This window comes from Lemur catta, chromosome 17 (genome assembly GCF_020740605.2).
Source record: "Lemur catta isolate mLemCat1 chromosome 17, mLemCat1.pri, whole genome shotgun sequence".
NCBI classification, from domain to species: domain Eukaryota; kingdom Metazoa; phylum Chordata; class Mammalia; order Primates; family Lemuridae; genus Lemur; species Lemur catta.
Genome location: NC_059144.1, coordinates 18,005,412 through 18,024,778, shown reverse-complemented (window position 1 = coordinate 18,024,778; position 19,367 = coordinate 18,005,412). Strand labels below are relative to the sequence as shown.

The 19,367-nt window shown below is 39.1% G+C and overlaps 1 protein-coding gene across 11 annotated transcripts in view; it reads right to left on the bottom strand.

The window, feature by feature from the left end:
- ZHX3 (zinc fingers and homeoboxes 3) overlaps window positions 1-19,367 on the bottom strand; it is a 112,768-nt gene that overhangs the window by 44,832 nt on the left and 48,569 nt on the right. The window lies entirely within an intron of this gene.

The window sequence follows — 19,367 nt, the reverse complement described above, 5'->3', positions numbered from 1 at the left end:
AATTCCAAACCACTTCATGCAGTATTTGAAATCCATGGTATCCAGTCCCCACCCCTCTCCAGTTTCACTACCCACCACTCCTTTCCCTCCTCACACTTTACACCCAAGCATAATTCCATTTATAGTACATGAAACCCCATGCTGGGTCATCACTCTTCAACTTTACATATGCTCCTCTCTCTTTGCCCCAAATAATCTTCTCCTCGCATCCATCTGGAAAACTCCTAGACTGGTTTCAAATCTCCCTCAAATGCCCCCACTTCTATGACAGAGTCTGTCAAGTACTGACTATGTTGTGTATGTTTTTGTATGACTGTATGCCACACTGTCATATGATGATTTCTCATGTTATCTTCTAATTCACTGACCACTACAAATGTCTCTTTGGGAGGTGGACCAACACTCAGTCTCGCACAGAACAGTCACTTGGGAAATGTTTGCATTGTTGAACAGAAGTAGCTTCCAACCTCAAGGGAAGATCAGGTGAAATGCAAGAGATACCTGCTACAACACAGTCTGAGAGGACTGTGAGAGCAGGCAGCAGGAGAATTCTACAATATTCCCATTTAAAATGTTAAAATGTTGGTAGCTGCCAGGGGTCAGAAAAAAACCCATTTTTATATGGTTACAACTCATTCTAACAGGTCCATTATATTCACCTAAAGCCCATGGAGCTCAAAACTATGTTTCTCTCCCTCAAAGCCTCATTCTTTTATGAAGCTCCCTCCTCTGTGGAATGAATGTGGGCAATCACTTTTGCAGTTTCTGATGATGCCAGTTTATAGCTATGTTTTTCTGTTCACTGAACTGGCTCATTTCTTCAGGAGAACAAACTGTTCTGCACTGAAGCAGGAATTGGCTGAGTTCTAACAAAAAGATTTTTCCCCCCTGACAGTGTTTTTGCAAAAGACCCAAGTCAATTTATAGCCAAGTAACAAAAGGTCAGGAGGGTTAGTCAAGCAATGGGCGTAATTCCTGTGTGTCACAGCCAATAAAGGAAATGGGTGGGAATAAATAGTATGCAATTTTAACCTGAAATTATTTGTGCGAAACTATTATTGTAAACTATACAAAGTGACCCATGGCTCCCAATATAAAGGATTTCTCACTCTGATTTTTTTAAAGGCACATTGACTGTAGAAGAACTGAGATGACCTCAAATTCGTCATTCACAAGTGGAAAATGTCAAAAACTTTCTTCACACTAATTTATAAAAAACTTGGTCACTGTTTTACAGCCCTAAAACAGAAATGCTCACATAAAAAATTTAATATCTCATAGTTAAGTCACAATTAAATACAATTTGCATGGCTGAATATAAAATAAAATCTTTCCCAAAAGGGAAACAATACTGACCAAAAAGATAGGTTAAGAAAAGACCCTCCAAAGATGACAGTGTGCTACAAGTGCGTCAAACTACTGCAATATTCAATGAGCATAAGAACAACAAGAAAAGCCTGTCTTTAAAGCAGACATGAAGAACTGACATCACCAGCTAAGCAAGCAGAAGACAGATGAGTAACAGCCTGTACTGGGCGGCCAACCAGGCCAAGGCCCATGGGTCTGTGGAGTAAGAAAGCCTTTCAGATAGCAAAGCTGTTGGAAGTTCTCCTCCCGCAACCCATCATGATGTCTAAAGTACTCACTAATTAAAACAATCCAATCATCCAAAGGATGAATGGTTAAACAGAACACCCACACGGTGTGGAAAAAATGGTATAAATCCATTTCTTCTCCCACCTCCTTATAAGTTCAACTATAAACCCTGGAAATAACACAAGAGGCCACCAAAGGAGAAGGCTGAAAGACAGAAAAAGGAAGATGAACTGGTTAGGGACCCCAGGACTGGAGGAAAAACATAGCAGCATGACATCTTATGACTACATCTCTTTCAACAGAAGAAGGTGGCCCAGGCTCAGTGTTCCCCAATCCCCAACCTAGCAACAGAAGGCAGCCTAGGATCATCAGGAAGTTCTGCTGATAATACCAGTCCAGATGGTAGCACCAACAAAGGAGATAGCTCGGAGACCATTGACAAGCAATCTGGGAAACACTTTGACTTTCTACAGGACCCCCAGGAAATACTCTTCATCCCAGCAGGACAGAGGCTCCCTCCCCTACCTAGAGATACCAGGCAGCATGGCCTGGGAAAATTCCTTACCTGACTCAGACAACACCAACAGGGATCAACAGCAGCACCAGATAAATCAAGCAGACCACAAGAGTACTAAAAAGGCTTTGAAAAGTAAATTGTCATTAGAACCACAAAAGTAGATCTCAACCCATGTGCTAAACCTAAACAGAGTGACGGCCTGCTAAAATAAAGATTTAAATAGGATCCGGAGTCTCCTAATATAATAGACAAAATGTCCAAAATAGAATTAAAAATCACCCATCATACTAAGAACCAAGAAAATCACAACTTGAATGAGAAAATATAATTAACGCCAATAACAAGATGAATCTGATGTTGGAATTAACTTATAAGGATTTTAAAGCAGCCATCATAAAAATGCTTCAACAAGCAATTACAAGTTCTTTTGAAACAAATGAAAAAATAGAAAATCTCTCCAAAGAAATAGAAGTTAACCAAAAAGAACCAAATGAAAATTATATACCTGAAAGATACGATAACAGAAAATTTTAAAACTTGCCAGATGGACTCAATAGTAGGATGGAGACGACAGGACAGAATCAGTGAACTTGAGGATGAGTCAATAGAATTTACCAAATATGAACAAAGAAAGAAGATGAACTTAAAACAAATGAATAGAATCTCAGGCACTTGTGAGAAAATAACAAAAGATCCAACCAGCCTGGGCAACATAGTGAGACCCTGTGTCTACAAAATTAAATAATTAGCCAGGCACAGTGGCGCATGCCTGTAGTCACAGCTACTTGGGAGGCTGAGGTGGGAGGATCACTTGAGCTCAGGAGTTCAAGGTTGCAGTGAGCTGTGATCACACCACTGCACTCCAGACTGAACAACAGCACATGACCTAGTCTCTAAAAAAAAGGAAAAAGATCCAGTATTCATATCATCAGAATCCCAGAAGGAGAGAAGAAAGAGGGAGGGACTGAGAGAGTATTCAAAAAGATAATGGCTAAAAATTTCCCAAATTTGGTGAAAGACGTAAACCTACAGATATAGAAGCTAAACAAATCCCAAATAGGATAAACTCAAAGAAATCCACTAAGATACATCATAATTAAATTTCTGAAAAAAAATTTCTGACAAAAAGAAACTCTCAAAAGCAGAGAAAAACAACATTCTACCTAAAAAGGAACACCAATTCAAATGACAACAGGTTTCTTATATAAAACTGTGGAGGTCAGAAAGACGTGGCACAACATTTTTATGGTTAAAGGAAGTTCTTTGAACAAAATGAAGATGGTGAAAGAAGAAATCTTGAAGCATCAGGAAGGAATAAAGGACAACAGAAAAAGTAGAAATATGAGTATGTACAATGGTCCATCCTTCTCCTCATGAATTTTATAAATCATATTTTAAGACTGAAAAACTCATAGACAAGAGTTATATTTAAAAGGGAGAAAGGATGTAGATGAAAGTTAGGTTTCCACATTTCACTCAAAGTGGTAAAATGTTGATAAGTCATATATGTATAATACCAGAGCAACCACTAAGAAAATGATACAAAGATATACACTCAAAAACACTATTAAAAGATAACCCCCCCCAAAATGTTCAAGTAACCCAGAGAAAGGCAAGAAAAAAAAAAAAACAGGAAACAAAACAAATAATAAAATGGCAACCTAAAGCCCTAAAACATCAATAATTACCTTAAACGTAAATGGTCTAAATACACCAATTAAAAGGCAGAGATTGGCAAAGTGAAATAAAAGTATTAATACAAGCCAACTATATGCTATTGACAAGAAACTCACTTCAAATTTAACAAAATAGTTAAGTTAAAAATAGGTACTATCCATACAGTAGACAGAATATCAGTACCTACTTAAAATGATGCTCATGAATTTTTGATACAGAAAAATATTTAGAATATTTTATAAGACATGAGTAAATATATAAATATCCTAAAAGTGAGATATAAAATGTACATATAACATGACTTTACAACTGTATGTAGGAACTTTAAAAAAAAAATACCTAAAAGGAATGCTATCAGATATCACTGAGGGAATCTCAATTATCTTTATTATGCTTTCCTACATTTTTCAGATTACCTACCACAAGAAATAATGACTTTTATAATCAAAAAACAATATTTTTTTCTTCAAAGTCTATTCAAGATAACTGCCACTGTCTAAGGAGGAGGAACTAATCTTTATTATTGTTGGTCACCATCAACATAGATCTTTCTACTGTGAATTAGCTGTCCACTCCTCTTCCCCACCCCCCGCCACTCCCAGAGGACTAGAGGCACAAGGTGGAAGGCCTGGAAGACCAGAAAACATTCTATTCTCTTCACAAAGTTTGGGTATGGGATCCAAGGAGTGTGGGGTGGGGGCAGGAAGTGAGAAGTGGTGTGGGGGAGCAGAGAGATGGGGCAGGGGGGACAGTGCAGACGGCATAGCAGAACTGTTGGATGCCTGCTTCATGTCTAATGGTTTGCAGAGTCACTGCCCTAGGTCTCCACGGGTCTGGTCACTGAGCTGGTTACTGTGTTTCCTCACTCCACCACCTCAGTGTCATCACTAAGGCATGTGAACATGTCTTAGTCCCTCTTGGCCCAACAAAGTAGAACACAGGTTATCACCCAGTATGCTGGGGGCTACAGTACAGAACAGGAAATTATTCTGTTTTCTGCTGCCAAGTAGGTATCGATTTAACATGCCCACCTTCCTTTCTTTTTCATAGTATCTCCCTAACTTTATCCAGGAGCCCTGTGATGATCTTCCTACCATATAACAGGCCCAACACTTTTCTGGCATTTCATGTAAGAAATCTCAAAGTAATCTTCAATTCTTCCTCACTCTTTATTTGTATATCCAATCTATTATTATAAAGGAGACAACACAGAATGCAGAAGGTAGCAGATTTCTAAGGTCCCCTATTAGAGATTTATAATTCTTTTACCAAATATTATCATTACTCTTCTTAGCACAACAAATGAACTTTAGTAAAGTCAAAATCAAAAGCTCCTACCAAGAGTCATGTATAAGATGCTTCCTTGCTGATGTTGCTATGGTCCTATTTAATAGGCAATAGGACCATTTCAAGACTTCTCACTCTCATCACTAGTCCTCAGAGTTGCCTTTTTCTCTAACTGAAGAAATGAAATCCTGTCTTTAGAGCCATACAGGATAACTCAAAGCCAACCTTGACCTTAAGATGCTTTACAAATACTGCAGGATGATTTTAGTGCCCCCACCCTTGCCATCTCCCATGGCCAAACTACCAAAAAGATGAGGTAACACAATTTTACAAATATTAATACTCAAGGACATATTATTTGAAACCATATTCACATTTAAAAATAAGCTTTTATTTTACCTGTTGTCTTGCTCTTTTGGGCTAAAGTGGAAAAAGCACGACTTTGGAGTTAAAGTGTTCCTGTTACTTATTAGCTATACAACTTTTAGCCTCTCCATCTATAAAATGGAAATAATTATGCATACCTCTTATGAGGATGGAGTAATATATTACTTATAAAAGTTCTTGGAATATCATTGGTACTCTCCTGGCTCCACTTAATGTTCCTACCTTAGTTTCTTTTTTCCCCCATTTCTCATTAATGTTTTCTTGCTGTATTTTATAGACTTAAATGAGTCCACAAATTCTTTTAAACCTTAAATTCTTTTAGAACAAGATAGCATATAAATATACAATATAAAAATAGTAAATACTCCTCTGGGAAGTAGCAGTGAGCATTGACTGGGAAGAGACATGAGGTAACCTCCTGGGTACTGATAATACCTTGGTAAGAGCTTGGGTTCTAGCGTGTGTGCATTTGTCAAAAGCAGGCAAACGTACAGTTAAAATTTAACTACAATGAAATGCACAATTCTTATCTCAAAGGAAAAAAAACCTGTATACAAATAATTACCTCTACTTACTGATAAAACATGCTGAAATACCACGGAGGAATGCATCACAAAATACTCTGGACAGACGACTGGGTAGAGGGATAGGAAGCACATTCGGTAAAATGTCCATGGTTGAAATTTGGTGGTGAGTATATGGTTGCTTACAGTAATATTCTTTTAACTTTGCAGTATGTTTGAAATTTTTAATAATAAAATGTTGGGAAAAAATTTCCTACTGAAAAAGATGAAAGGCACTTGATACATATTAGTTCTCTTCTCAAACTCTCTCCCTATTGTTATTCATCTATGCGCTCATTCACCTGTAAACACTTACTAGGCACACACTGTGGTATTGCCTGGTACAAGTTACTTAACCCTAACCCCTCTGTATCTCAGTTTCCTCATCTATAGAATAATAAGCATATTATAATAATATAATTGAGTAATATATTAATCCTCACAAGAGATATTCATAATTATTTACATTTTATAGATGTGCCTTGTGGGATTTTTGTGAGGATTAAGTGAGATAATAAACATATAGCACTTAGCCCAGTGCCTGCCACACAGCTGGTGGTTGGTAAATGTTTGGTAAATGTTAGCTGTTATTGTGCTATTGTGGCATACAGTAAAGAGCATGGGCACCAAGCATATTATGCCAGCATCAGGTAGTGATTGGAAGCACTGACTCCTGACTGCCTGGCTTCAAATCCTAACTCCACCACTTACTACCTTTGGGCAAAACCATTAACTGCTCTGTGCCTCAGTTTCCTCATCTGTAAAACAGGGATGATAAGTGGTACTCTCATAGGGTTATTTTGACAAATGTAATTATATATATATATATATATAATATAAAACCTGTCCCTGTCCTGGCCACTCCCCTCAGGCTGTGATGTTAAAGACACACTTTATATATATATAAAGTGCTTAGACAGTGGTTGCAACAATGTAAACACTCAATTAATGTTAGCGAGTTCACTATGCTGGGTACTCAGAGGACGTAAAGATGAATGCTTAAGTCTCCAGCACCTCAAAGAGTTGATAATCCAAGAGAGGAGAAAGCCATGTCAACAGAGGCATCACAAAGCCTGCTGTGCCGGATGTGTGCTACAGGAGAGGCACTACAATAGGCTCGGGATACCTGAGGGAGAGACTGATAACAGTGAGGCTTGAAGGGGAGGGTGGCATTTAAAGAACTGGGACTTAAAGTCAGAGAAGAGGAAGAAAAAGTTTAATAATGTGAAAGGACATGGTACAGACAGCCTACTGGAGCTTAATGAAAGATAGTTTGGGGTGGGTTGGAGGACTGATGGCTGGAGAGGGATCGGGCTCTGCTGGTGGAAAGCTCTGCTGATGAATGTAGACTTTGTTCTTCAAAAGTACTTGGAAAAATGATTATCCTCTACTGATTCATACACTCTACTGGGTTTGGAGAGCTAAGTCTTACAAATTGTGCTAACCAATAACTTACCCTTGATTTTTCTATCTGATAAATAATAAATACTCTTCATCATTTTCCACTGTACTCTTTGTGTAGAAAAACTAAGAATTTATAACCATAACCATTGTATGTCAAGGCATAAGGACATATCTCTACTAAACAAAAAGGCCCAGAGCCTCCAGAGGAAGGGCCAGGGAAGAGGTTACTAACAGTGTTGTGGAATCGGGTAAGTTAGCACCACTCTAGTTGGTTCACTGCTTTGAGGTTACAACTTGGAATCTGACCCAAGAGATTAATTTCAGGAAGGGAGAAGTGTCCACGCAGCAACAGAGAAGAGCTGGCTCCCATTGGATACTGCCAGCTGGCCACACGGCACCTCTCAGAGCTCACTGTGCCTCGGTAAACATTGCCGATTGCTGTACTTACTAAGCAAACCCACTAAGCTTTACCAAGTGTCTTTAACAACACAGCCTGAGGGGAGTGGCCAGGACAGGGGCAGGTTTTACCATTAAAAGCACTAAATGTTGCTTCAAAATTATGTAAATTAAACATATGAAATAAACATGAAAATGTCTTTTCAACACTACTGGAAATTAAAATAGTAATGATTTATTTAAAAATTTTATTTTAATAAAAAATTTAAAGCAAACTTTTATTTGGGTGTAAACTGAGCCTTTTTAGCAGAGGTATCTTGAGGGAGGCAGGTGGGTTAGCAGGTTCAGGCTCAGAAACAATCTCATGGGCTGTGAGCTCCATGAAGACAGGGACCACAGCTGTCTTGCTCACTGCTGCATTTTCAGAGACTAATACAGTACATTGCACATAATTATTGCTCACGAAATACTCATTGACAGAATAAGTCTAGTCCCTAGCTTTTCAAGTTCAGAAATATAATTTTTTAGTTCACTATGAGATTATTCAATTCTTCATTAGGTGGGGGTGGAATTGGCTTCACACCAATCAAATTCAATGGAGACAAACTGGATTTTTTCCCCTCATTTTTAGAGGGGATATACTCTTCCAAGGAGCCTCACTATTCCTGTCATTTACCCAGGGTGGTCCTTTCCTAATATTAGAGCATCTGGTAAACAGAATCCCTAATCAGGTTGCTGCCTGAGGAATAAATTTAGGGCTCCTAAGGAAGTTTTAACCTATATCTAGCATGCCCAGCTTTGCTGCAACCAGAACGTTTTCTCCAGGCCAATATGGCATCTCTCCTCCTGCGGACAGAGCCAGAGGTATCTGACAGAGTCCTATCCTCCAAATCCTCCTAGATTCCTCACAGACTCCCAGTCTGCTGCCCTTTTGCACCATTCTTCATCTACACACATTTGGGTCTTGCTCTGTCACCCAGGCTGGAGTGCAGTAGTGTGATCATAGCTCACTACAGCCTCCAATTCCTGAGCTCAATCCTCCCAACTCAGCCTCCTGAGGAGCTGGGAGTACAGGTGTGTGCCACCACACCCAGCTAATTTTTTAGGTTTTTTTGTAGGGTCTCGCTATGTTGCCCAGGCCAATCTCAAATTCCTGGCCTCAAGCAATCCTCCTGCTTCAGCCTCCCAAAGTGCTGAGATTATAGGGAAGAGCCACTGTGCCTGGCCTAAACATGTTACAAGTCCCTAGCTTTTAACATTTTTCTGTGTATAGTGCTTTAGGTTGGTTGCTTCCTAATGACAAATGAGAGACCTTCATCTACATATTCCTACAGAAGATTGCTTGGGTCTGGTCACCTCCACATGGATGTGCACCAATTTTCAGGCTATTTTAGCCTCAACAGCAAATATTGAAGCAATATCCTCAGAGAACTCCAGGGTACTAAGTGATATCTTGGGACCCATGACTATGTATAAGTCTGGTTTGTATTTTTTTCCTTTTTTCCCTTAAGTGTAGTATCTTCCATTGACTAGTTTTTTGCTTACTTGGCCTCATAAATTTTCAAGAAAATCTCCCATCAGCATGGCTTTTCACTATTGTACCTTTTCTAAATGTCTAAGAAATTAAACATACTGGAAAATGAACCTAGAGGCAATGCTTAGACGGTCATCAACATTTACCCACTCAGGGCAGAGTATTTAACCCTAAGCTGTCTTTCATATTCTTGAGCCAGTTTCTCTAACCCAATGATGGCTCTTTATTTAAAAGAAAAATGAGATTAGAGAGAAAATAGAAAACTTCTGTTAGGAATCTTGTCAAGGTTTCTTTAAAAAAATTTTTTTTTAATTTTGAGCTAATTCTAGAGTTATACAAAAGTTGCAAAAATAGTACAGTTTCCATATATCCCAGCCCCAGCTTCCCCCAATGTTAGCATCTTATATAACTACAGTATATCTAACAGAACCAGGACATTAACTTTGGTACAATACTATTAACTAAGCCAAAGACCTTACTTAAAGTGTACCAGTTTTTTCTACCAACGTCCTTCTTCTGTTCCAGAATCCTATTCCGAATCCCTATTGTATTTAGTTGTTATTTCTCCTCAGTCTTTCCGTGTCATTCATGTCCTTGACACTTTCTAAGAGTATTAATCAGTAATTTTGTTGACTGTCACTTGATTTGGATTTGCCTGATCTTTTCTCACAATAACACTGAGATTATGCATTTTTGGCAAAAGTACCACTGAAGTAACATGTTCTCAGTGCACCGTATCATGGGGCTCATGATGTCGATAGGTCTTATTGCTGGTGATGTGGTCCTGGTCACTTGGTTAAGGTGGCTTCTGCTGGGTTTCTCCACTATAAAGTTACTACCTTTCCTTTATAGTTAATAAACATGTTAAGGTAGTTTATTTGAGACTACACAAATTCTTTCAAAGGTCTCTTAAAGGACTACTGGCTCCTTCATTCAGAAACCTGCTCACTCTCCTTAACAACCCCAAAAGATCAGTTGATATGATTTCCCCTTACTATTTTTGTCATGCAAGCACTGTTATTACTAATTTTTGTTTGTTCAGTGAGTTTTACTTTTCTTCTGCTTATAAAAATAACACATCTTCATTGTAAAAAAAAAAAAAAGTCATTGTGGAGCTCTCATAACCCCACCTTTAGAGATCAGCACTTATAGATAGTTTGACGTATATTCCATCCATTTTTTCCTTTTTTAATATCACTGGAGTCAGATACCACCTCAGGCAAGTTACTTAATTTTGTGTGCTGGTAATTATTTCCTTTTTGAGCCAGTGACTTCTTTGTGAGTCTAGGTATATAGACTCTCATTCTAGGAAAATGCACAATAGGTGATACACAACCCATTTTGCATACAACTATAGGGGCTCACAGACTAGGTTAGAAAACCACATTCTATTTACAACCCTTGATTGACAATTCAGTTTCTAGTAATCTATCCTATAGAATACTACATATTCTACATACAAACATATGCCAAGATGTTTCATGTGGTGTTAGCAAAAAATTTAAGCATCCATCCAACAAAGGACTGGCTGGCTAAATAAATTATGACCATTCAACATTATGCAATACCCTATAGGTATTATAAAAAACGAAGTAGATATATATACATGGACATAGAAAGATGCCCAATGATATAGTATTAAATGAAAAACAAAGTTTCAGGACATTGTATGATTCCATTTTTGGTAAGATAAGGGAGGGACGGGAGCAGGGAGGGGGAAAGCAGAAGGGGAGGGGGAGAGGAGGGGGGAGGGGGAGAGGGAGAGAGAGAGAGAGCAAGAGCGAGAGAGAGAGATACCCCTACATATATGTGAATACATACAAAAAAATCTGAAAAGTTTCACAATAAACTCAACAATACCCTGTGCAAAGAGGATTATCAGGTGAGTTTTATTCTTTATTTAGTCTACAAACATATTATTTGAACTTTTTAAAAAGAGTATGTTACTTTAAAAACCCCAATAAGATAAAAAAAAAGTTAAAAAAAAAAAAACCTTGCTATAGGTAACAACTCTGAATGAATATAGATTTAAAACTTTTTAGTGACTGGCAAAAATAATTTAAGGATTTAGCTCAGAATGGAATGATAGTTAAGATAAATGTGACACAAAATCAAAAAGTTAAATGAGATAAACATAATGATGCAAGAAAGTCATTTGATAACATTCATTCCTAATAAAAATACTAAGAACAAAAGGCACATGGGTAAGACAAGATGATACAGTACATCTCTTGTAAGCCAAATGTCAAAAAAGGGGACAGGGGATAGTATTGCCATCTCAAATATTTTTAGAGTTCTGGACAATGCAGCAAGACAACAGAAATAGGCATATACATTACATAGGAAAGTGTTTTCTGCAGGTGAGATGATTGGACAGCTGTAAAAGCAAAAATTAAAAAAAATTTTTAAGAGCTATTCTGTAAGGTGGAAATAAAAATTTTATGGCCTGTTTTTAAGGGATATCAATTGAACACTGCCATAGGGAGAGTGAGATCACACAGTGGACAACTGCAACTCCAGATGCCACATCTGGACCAGGGCCAAAATTGTTCTTTGCTGAATTCCTTGAAACTTTGAGGGGAATAGTACTGATCCCCAGGATTTGCCTACTTCTAGTTCATCAAGTAAGGCTCCTGCAGTCTATAAATTTATCACTTATTTATATGGTCCAAATGCCAATGAGGAATAGATCATTTCTCCTACTATTACCCCAGGAACACAACAACAATGACAACAACACAAGCAACTAACAATGGTAGAGCACCCAGCACATACTGGACACTGTTCATTCTAAGCACTTTACAAGCAGCAGCTCATTTAACTCTATCAGAACCCTTGATAATAGGTACTATTATTGCTTCTAGTTTTACAGATGAGGCAACTGAGGCACAAAGAAGCCAATAATTTGCCAAAAGTCACTCGGCTAGTACTTGGTAGAGCCAGGATTTGAACCCAGGCAGCCTGATTCCAGAGCCCATACGCTTAGCACCACACCTGCCTGTTGTGAAAAAATGCACGAGAAAACTGTCATCTGGAGGAAACACAACCTATGAATTAGAGTTCTGGAGGAAGCTGAATTGAACCAAAGATTCAAACGACAGAAGAAAACCACTTCCAGAATGGAAAGACTTTAGAGAAGAAGGCGCTCCCAGGGTCTCCCACTTAATTAGCGATCAAAGAGGGTCTCTAAGACATAGCCTGGAAACATCTGAAAACAATGGTGCAGAAGGGAGGAAAAGAGAAAAAAAAGAACTCCAAGCAGGCAAATTAAACAACTAGATTACATGAACGGGAATCCAGCAGAGTTACTTTTGATTTCTTTTTTAGTACCAGAAGTCTAGAGACAAGACAATCTAACATACAAGACCTCAAAGAAAAAAAGCTGAACGAATCAAAATACCTCAAGCTCTCATCTGTAAACAAACCAAAATTATGCCACCCCCCAGACCAGGTGGCCTCATCATTCCTCCACCACCAAACTGTTTCTAAGAGCTGCCGTCAACCTGCATTCCCTCACTTCCCAACTCCAGTGGAGCTGACTCACATACTCTGGGGGAACTGAGCAAGCTGGCATCACTGTCGGTTTTCTAACTGAAAGAGCCAGTGGCTTAGCTTCTCCTTATGCTACCAGATCTCTGAATGAGTGGCCAGTACTGATTTCTCTCGTAGGAAATCATCTCTTCCATATCACTTTCCTGCGTCTCCTCTACTTCTTCCTCTAGTGTGGAGTTGGCATTCCAACCTGGTCTGCAATCACACTAGCTTTGTAACTAGCCTTAGTCTCCTGGCCCACAAAGTAGAGTAAGAATAATTTCCATGCACAGGGCTGCTGAGAAGATACAGCAAGCCATCCGAAAAAGCTCTAGCCTCCCCATGCTGGACACACATCACAGTGCTCAATATGTTTTAATTTCCTGCACATAAAGACTGCCCAAAAGCCCATCCTAAGACCTTTTATTTTCTGCCTACATGCTCTACTTGGGGGGATTTTATAACTTCTTATGGCTTCAGTATCCTCCTTGGTACAAGTGAGTCTCACACCTTTATCTCCAGCCCTCACATCTCACCTGAGTTTCTAACCCACGTTTCCAACTGCTCTGAGATGTTTTCCTAGACATCTTGAAGGTTTCTTAAATTCAGCAAGTCCTACAATAAACTCTCCTATGCCTCTCTCCAAATTAGCCTCTGCAGCCCCCTCCACAGCCTTTACCCCACTCCCTAAATTGGTCAATAGTTTCACCACCTATCATCACCTTTCCTAAACTAACAATCAAAACCCCTCTGAGGAATCCCCTAATTCCCAATCTCCAGCATGTCAGGCACTAGTATTTCTAGATTCTGCCTCAAAATGCCTTATCTCCTCTTCTCCATCATGACTGCTACTTGTTTGTCCAAGCTGCCCTCACCTCTCATCTGAACTGCCAGAGCCACTTAACTGCCCTCCTTCCCTACAGGCCGTGCTTCACATGACAGAGATATCTTCCTAAAAATGAACTAGAGCATGGTGTGCCCCTATTTTACGCCCTCTGTGGTGCAGCCCACAGGATCCAAACTGAAACTTGTCGGCCAGGCATTCAGGTGCTTCACTTCTGGCCCCAACATCCCTTTGTCGAGTCTCATCTCCAGCCACTCTCCAAGGACAGGGTGATGCACCTGTGCACCTTCAGACTTTTGCTCTCTCCCTCTATCCTCTGTCTCACAAAGCCCTGCTGGTACATACAGTAACACTCGGCTCCCAGGACGCCTGTGCCAACTCACCAAGCATTACTCCCTCCCTTCTCTGCATCTACTATATGCCTGACACATCACGTCCTTTGCCACTGTTGGTTGATTTGCACGTCATGCCGCCTCCTCAACCAGAAAGAGGACCATAAAGGCAGGGACAGAATTGCCTTTACCTTTGTATCTCCTGCACCTAGCTCAAGGTTCAGCAGCTCAGAGTGAGGACTCAGTGATCGTTAACTAATTGACTGAATCAAAACAACAAACTGAAGCTCAGAAGAATTAATACACTGCATAGAACAAATACTAAATGTGAAAGGAAAAAAATGACTGGGGATGGGGGGAGATAGCTAGGCTGACGCCACGGCACTCTAGCCCGGGCAACAGAGTGAGACTCTGTCTCAAAAAAAAAAAAAAAAAAAAAAAAGAGAGATAAGCTGTGACATAATAATGAAATTTAAAAAGTAACAAAATTATTACACAAGAAATCTATAGATTATGAAAAAAGACAAGTATTGCTTTAAGTGTTATCAAAAAACAAAAATTAAAACTAGACAACTAATAATCTTGTGAAACAAACAAAAGAATTTAGAGGAGCTTTTTTTAAGAAGAAAGAAATTAGATATTTTGAAAGTGAAGACCAAAATACTTTGCAAGGATTCATAAAAAACTGGCAGGAGTTGCTGCCTATGAGAGGGGAACTGTTTGCCCCAGGAACAGGAGTAAATGGGAAAGTGACTTTTTACTCTGTCTTTTTGTATTTTTTAAAGTTTTAGACCCGGCACGGTGGCTCACGCCTGTAATCCTAGCACTCTGGGAGGCCGAGATGGGAGGATTGCTCAAGGTCAGAAGTTCAAGACCAGCCTGAGCAAGAGTGAGACCCTGTCTCTACTAAAAAAAAATAGAAAGAAATGATTTGGACAGCTAAAAATATATATAGAGAGAAAAAATTAGCCGGGCATGGTGGCACATGCCTGTAGTCCCAGCTACTTGGGAAGCTGAGGCAGCAGGATTGCTTGAGCCCAGGAGTTTGAGGTTGCTGTGAGCTAGGCAGATGCCATGGCACTCTAGCCCAGGCAACAAAGTGAGACTCTGTCTCAAAAAAAAAAAAAAAAAAGTTTTAAATTTCAACTGAAGGCTGGGCGCGGTGGCTCACGCCTGTAATCCTAGCACTCTGAGAGGCCGAGGCGGGTGGATCGCTTGAGGTCAGGAGTTCGAGACCAGCCTGAGCGAGACCCCGTCTCTACTAAAAATAGAAATTATCTGGACAACTAAAAATATATATAGAAAAAATTAGCCGGGCATGGTGGCGCATGCCTGTAGTCCCAGCTACTTGGGAGGCTGAGGCAGTAGGATCGCTTAAGCCCAGGAGTTTGAGGTTGCTGTGAGCTAGGCTGACGCCACTGCACTCACTCTAGCCAGGGCAACAAAGTGAGACTCTGTCTCAAAAAAAAAAAAAAAAAAAAAATTTTTTCAACTGAAAGTTTCCATTAGTAGACTAACAGTGATACTACTGGTAAATGTAATTATAAAAAAGGAAACACAAAAAATTAGAAAAATAGGGCACAAAAGGAAGTAATAAAATTTTAAGAAAACATTACATGTGTTAATAAATTCGGATAAAACTATGTGGATTTTCTATTAAAAATGCAAAATTCTAACACTGGCAAAATTAAAATACCTAACTAGACCAACGTCTTTTAAAAACTCAAATAACTATAACTCCAAAAAGCAGTTAGCTTCTGATGGCTTATTAGTGAATCTTTTCAAACTCTCCAGAAACAAATAACTCACATGTTATAGAGATCATGCCTTAAATAGGTCAATATATAGGTTATCTGGTTTACTCTATTAGCCTGACCCCAAAACTGGCTAAAGAAAATGCAATAAGAGAAAACTATAGACAAAGCTCACTCAAAATTCATCCTCAAAAATTTAAAAGAAAATAATAGTAAATAGAATCTAGGACTAGATTAAATTTCTTAATTGTGTCATGTCAACAGATACCAAGTAATTCATTTGTTAAAATCTAACAACTATTCTTAATTTAAAAATTCTAAAACTAATAAGGTATACTTTCTTACCCTGATTAGAATATCTATGTAAAACAAAGTGTCAATATTACACTTCAAGGGAAAAAACAAGCTTCACAATCATTAAAAATAGGCACAAAATGAAGAAGCATTTTATCATCACTGTTAATTAATATAGTATCAGAAGTTCCTTCCAATACAAAGAAACATAAAAACAAATGGGAGTTACAAATACAGTACAGGCAGAGACAAAATATTTTTATATATAACACCATTTCATACTTATAAAACCCAAAGGAATCACTTAAATGGTCATGGTGAGTTTAAAGTGACCAAAGTCATCACCAATATAGAAAAATCAACAGTATTCCTGCTCCTCAAACTTGAGCACACACGAATATCATCAGGCAGCTTTTTAAATGTTGATACCCACTCCTCACCTCATAAAATTGCCTCAGAATCTCGAGGGTGGGACCAGGCATTAATACTTTATAAAGCTTCTGAAGTCATTTTAATGTGAAGCCAAGTAGAGATATCCACTACTATGTAGTTAATTATCTAAATATCTAAAAAATGCAATGCAAAAAGTATACCCATTCATGATACTTGGAAAGGAGAAAAGAAAGACTCCTGTAAGACACAGAAGTTCTTAAGAAAAAACCTGAGAGGAGACATAGTTCCTATGCAAATGTCTCCAGTCCACTGCAGTTTAGGTAAAGAGGCAGGCAGTCAACACAGGAGCCAGCAGAGAGGGACAGGACATATGGCCACAACAGAATAATGGCAGTGAGAGATAATTATTCTCTGTCCAAGTTCTACTGAGGTAGGAAGCATGCACGAAGATTTAATAGAGGCTGAGGTGATACAGGAGTACCTGCATACATGTATGAGGTCATATGTGAGATAAATTCCTAGAAATGCAATTGATGAATCAAATGGCATGTGCCTCTAAAAGTAAGAGATTAAGTTTCAAAGATCTCAAAGGTAAAATGGAAAAAGCATGATGTGTAGAATAAACAAAACATCATACTTCATAGGTTGGAGTGGAATGGGAGAAATGAGGTAAGCTGGAGCTAGACAAGATGGTTCAGCGTTGCTGGGTAGTAGGTGCAGAGAGTGACACCAACGAAAATTCCTGGTGACTCCAATTTGGCCTTGCCCTTACCATTAACTTCCCCCCACTGCAACCACAGATAATGTCCCCATGCTACCCGTTTCCTGACCCCACAGGCACTGCTCTAGCCCACCTGTCACCCTCTACCCTGACCATGGGATTTCTCTTTCAAGTCACCTCCCATCTGAACCACTCTAACTCTGTTGCTTACCTCCCAATCTTTTACCATCTACAATCTTTTACTAGACATTTCTGTTTAAGTAATATTTTATGTCTGTTTTTTAAATATAAATATCTGCTCTGACACTTATGTTCCTGAAGTAGCTTAAATCACCTTCTAGATCAAAGGGAGATTTTTGACAATGGTTTTTAAACCCTGTTGTTTATCAGATTTTTAATATGTAGTTTAAGATACTTCTTCTACAACATTTTCCCTGTTAATCATTTTCTTTTTTTTCTTTTTCTTTCTTTTCTTTATTTTTTATTTATTTATTTATTTTTTTTTTGAGAAAGGATCTCACTCACTCTGTTGCCTGGGCTACAGTGCAGTGGTGTCATCACAGCTCACTGCAACCTCAAACTCCTAGGTTCAAGTGATCCTCCTGCCTCAGCCTCCTGAGTAGCTGGGATTACAGGCACATGCAGCTATGCCAGGCTCATTATTCTATTTTTAGTAGAGATAGGGTCTCACTCTGGCTTAGGCTGATTGGAACTCCTGACCTTAAGTTATTCTCCTCCCTCAGCCTCCCAGAGTACTAGGATTATAGGCCTGAACCAACAAGCCTGGCCCCTTGTTAATCATTTTCAGTCTAATCACATGATCTCCAAATCTACTACATCCTCCTAACACAACCATGTTTCGTTTATTCATTCAACAAATACTTACTGAACATCCACTCTCCAGCACTGTTTTAGAGCCTGGAGATAAAGTTCTTGTCCTCGGGGAGTTCAGGCAGGGAAGATGTGTGGGTGTGGAGGGAGGGCCGGGAGACAGCCAATCAAACAAGTATATGTATAGTACTCAGGGTAATTCCAGGATATCTTAAGGTGCCTTTTTCAACTGAGGGTGCCCTGGAAGGCATCCTTAAGAAGGTAACTTTGGAGAAGAAACTGGGAGGAGGAGGAAGGCAGGAGCCACGTGGCTATCTGGGAGGAGAAGGTTCTAGGCAGAGGGAATAAGGACAATGGCCCTGAAGCAGGAACATTTCTGGGTTGACGGAAGCACAGCCAGGAGAGCAAGGTGATGAAGCAGAGTCAGTGTGAGGGTGAGCACTAGAAAATGTGTGCGCAAGAAACTTGTCTTATGACATTTTTGGCTTAAAGAATTGATACATACAGCCATGGATAGGCATGATGGCTCATGCCTGTAATCCCAGCACTTTCGGAGGCTGAGGCAGGAGGATCACTTAAGGCCAGGAGTTTGAGACCAGCCTGGGCAACACAGCAAGACCTTGTTTCTACAAAAAAATAGAAAAATTAGCTGGGCATAGCAGCACACATCTGTAGTCCCAGCTGCTGAGGAGGCTGAAGCAGGAGGATCACTTGGGGGCAGGAGTTCGAGGTTACAATGAGCTATGATCATGCCACTGAACTCCAGCTTGGCTGACAGAGCAAGACCCTGTCCATAAAAAAATAAATAAGTAAATAAAGCCAATAAATAGTTTTACTCAACTTTAAGACTCTAAATCAAAGAATGATCAAGCTGGAATATATCATATATCCAAGAATAGCCCTGCTACAATCCATTACTAAAGCACAAGGAAGACTCCCATCACAAGGCAGAAAGTCCCAGCAGTTACAATTATGGGAATATTCCCATGGGCTGGTGGTCCCCAGGCTTGTGGAGGAGTGATGTTGCCATGGAGTTGTCTAAGGATGTTGTGGTACAGAATATCTAGCATCATATGTCATGGATAACTGCCTCCATTTCCTTCTCTCTCTTTACAAAAATTTCTATTCAGCATATTGGAGAAAGGTTCTTAAATTTATAATGGAAAATAATATAAAAGATTTGCTTTCTTTAAAAAGCTTACTAGGGCATGTCTATTTCATCAAATGAAGGCTATGTCCATTTATATTGATTATTTGCTAGTTTGCTTTGTCTTCTGTATTGTTTAGCATTAAAAAAAAAAAAAAA